The sequence below is a fragment of the Coturnix japonica genome, chromosome 19, assembly GCF_054131305.1.
Source record: "Coturnix japonica strain WE chromosome 19, WE-NBRP24, whole genome shotgun sequence".
NCBI classification, from domain to species: domain Eukaryota; kingdom Metazoa; phylum Chordata; class Aves; order Galliformes; family Phasianidae; genus Coturnix; species Coturnix japonica.
Genome location: NC_140681.1, coordinates 5,945,190 through 5,948,722, shown reverse-complemented (window position 1 = coordinate 5,948,722; position 3,533 = coordinate 5,945,190).

The window sequence follows — 3,533 nt, the reverse complement described above, 5'->3', positions numbered from 1 at the left end:
TCCCCCCTGCAAAGATGTCCTCCTGCTGCTGCTAAAGCCAACCAGAGGACAGAGAAAATCCCTGGAGAGCAGGAAAATACTTTCCAAAACAAGTTCTTGCCACGACAAGTGGTGAGGATTGAAAGAAACAAAGATCCCAAGGAAGGACACTGTTGCCTCCCCCACAGGGACTTTGCTCCCATGTCAGAATTATGCAAGCTAGAGCACAGTGCAATGCTCAGTATATTCAAGATAGTTGTCAAGAGCAAAGTATAAACATTTCCAGCAAATGCACTTAATAGAAGCTTGTTTGCCAAGTGCTGCAGCCTCCTTTCTTGGTTATGACAAGGAAAAGGCCTTTTTGATTAAGTGGGGGAAAAATAGCCCTTCCCCTTCAACTGAAAAAACCCAAATCCGTTGGATGTGAGGCTATTTCCAGCCTTCTGCTTCGTGACAATCTGCTCTAGCAGCAATTTATCCAGAACTCACTACAGTCTTCCACCATACACTCACTTCTACAAATGCTCCCAGTGCGCAGCCCAGATCCCACATGGGCCTGAGCTGATCCAGCGAATGATATGGTGAGTGAGCCTGAGCTGAGATCCAAAGGGGATGCAAAATGGAGCGGGACCCCCCGTTGTGCACCAAACACAGCTGCATTCCTGGGAGGATGGAATCCGTGGGAATTCGGCTGTTGGACTTTGTTGGGAATGAAGTTTCACCCCAGTGTGCAATGGGGGTGAGGTGCCTTCTGCTAGGAGATAGCTGCACACGGGGAAGAGAGGCTTTGCAGCAGCAATTAAGCTATAATCAGTATCTGCCTTTGCTTGAATCACTTTGCTCCACCCTGAACATGCAGTACAGCAGGGCTGGGAGCTCCTCCAGCCAAGAACTTGGGACTCCAGGGAAGGGGTGTGTTTGTTCCTCTGCTGAACTAACAGCTTCGTTCCAAAAGCAACCTCGCTTGTCTTGAGCTACTGTCGCCAGTTCAATATGCCTCCAGCAGAAAACAGAAGCTCCCTGTGAATGAAAATCATCATCTTTCTGAATCTATTTTAATTAACTAATGTGCCCCATAGATTCATGCCTTTCCCTTGAAATCTCAGTTGGCTTCTCTAATTGCCACTCTCAACAGCAAAGCTTAATTCCCCCTCCCCAGACTGCAATTGCCTTTTCCCAGGGCTCTCTCCCTGAGAACGCCCATGAGAGCCTTCCTTGTATCTGAGCACAGGAGAAGCTGCTTCCACTGGAGAACCCACCACCAATTGCACACAGCTATAGAAACCCTTCCTGCCTGAAGCCCCCCGTGTTCCCACCAGACAGAGCTGCTGGCTCTGAGGTCTCTCACCCAGCTTCCTGCTCAGAGCAGGTTTGCTGCCAGCACTGGATCATCTCAGCTGTGATGCTGCCTTGAGAAGTCCCAGAAACATCTGGGAGCAGAGACCTCACCACCTCTCTGGGTGTCTGTTTTGCCCTTGTTCTGTTAACTCTATCTTTAGGAATGTGGCCATCTTCAAATCAGCTCTCCCCCACCAGCAGAACGATGACTTCAAGATATTTTAGTGTGCCACACCCCCTGTCCGCTGGGGAACCCAGACTTAGATACAAGCCAGAAGTTGAACACCTACAATGGGAACTAGGAGAGCTCAGTCTTCTGTTTAGATCCTCAAAACCCCCACCAGGCTGTTCCTTAAACCAACCATCTGGAGGCACCTGCAAAGCAGTTCATCAGGGCCCAAAGTTCCTCTCTGAGACAGCCAGAAGCAGCTCACTGCCCGACTCCAGCTGTGGTCTCATGGTCATACTTGAAAGTAAGATATTTTGCCTCTCTGGGCTGAAAGCTCATGTGTTCTCAGAGCATTCCCATAAGCCCCACTCAGTGTGCAGTGTGATTTATGTACTGAGTAGATGCATCATGCTCTACTCATTCATTCTTACATGCATGTTTGTAAGATCTTTCCCCACACTCGGTCCTAACTTATTCTTCCCAAAGCAGAACAACATTGATAGAGCGGGGTTGGAAAGTAATGGTGCCAGGCATCTCTGGGAGAGATCTCAGGGAGGCAGATGCTCAGGTAGTGCTGGATGGGCTGGAGAATCCCCAAGATACAATGGTTTCAATCACTGCTTTATTTCTTCGAATTGCAGAATCACATTGAGGTTGGCAAAGATCTGCATGATCACCAAGTTCAACCCCAAGCCATCCCACTGTACCCACTGGCTGTGTCCTTCAGTGCCACATCTCCACAGTTCTTGAACACCTCCAGGGATGGTGACTCCTAACTGGTGCTTGTTGTCTGGATGGTGGCTGGGCTCATGGAGTAGTCACGAGTGTTACAACGAAAATGCCCATGTCCTCATATTTTAACCACCAATTAAAAGCTTCAAGGTTGATTTGGTTGCCATCAAGTCCACACACACACAATAACACAGACAAAGGATCCAAAAGCTGCAGATCAGAGGAAAATGAAGTTCCAGACTCAAAACAGAGGGCAGCTTTACAGTAAAAAATACAGCTAACATGATTGGTGATTGGAACAACTCACGAAGGGCTGTAAATGGACATTCCATTGCTTGGAAATTGTAGGGAAAGGTTGGATATTTTTCCAAGATTCATTTTAATCAAATTAGGAATTAATCTAGACATGCCCTACGCTCCATTATACATATGAAATCAGATTAGATGGTCACAGTGGTTTCTTCTGGTCTTACAATCAATGAAAAAATGTAATTGTGGTGATAGTGAAACAGTGAAGAAATATAGCACTGAGCAAGCTGGGAAGCTAACAGACATATGAAAATATTATGAATTCTAGAGCTTATATAATAGATTGCATTCACTTCAGCAAGAATTCCTCCATTGTTTTTTTTCCACATTTAATTTAAAGAGGCAATATCCTTTTAAGCATTCATTCTGCAGCAGGGTAGATTAAATTTAAAATAGAAAAGTGCTGCAGAATAGATCTAGGGATGTTCAGGGCTGGAGGACAACTTAATGAAGCAGAAACTGAAATACCATACGTCTCCAATAGCTTTAATTTATACAAATATTATCTTTGTGTCTTTCATAACATGATGCAGAGGAGCTGAGAGTACAGTGTAATTCCTTTGCTTTTCAAGATAATTTTATCCATTTTAGTACCTGGGCTTGAAACCAGCCCAATTCAAACCAAAAGAGCTATAAAGATTTTTGCTCTAATTGCTGAAACAGGCTTGCACATATAAATTCAGTTTCATGGCTGGAAAAGGCTGCATGGTGTATAAATAGGGATGGGTTCCAGACCACCTCGAGCCCAGTTCTGTCATGGTGACTTGGAGCACAGGCTGCTCAAGATCAGGACACCAACCCACTGGAAACCCCCCTGACACAGGTGCATAGGACCATACTCAGGTGTGCATTTGCTTTTCTTCTCATTAGCAGGTGGGTGGGACTATGCCCATCCCACACAGTGGGAGCTGCACCCAGCTGGGTCCCCCATCCCTGATGCTGTCTGTCCCCTTGGTGGCCCTGTTTCCCACAGCACATCTCCCCTTTTCCTCTCAGCCTTTCTTTT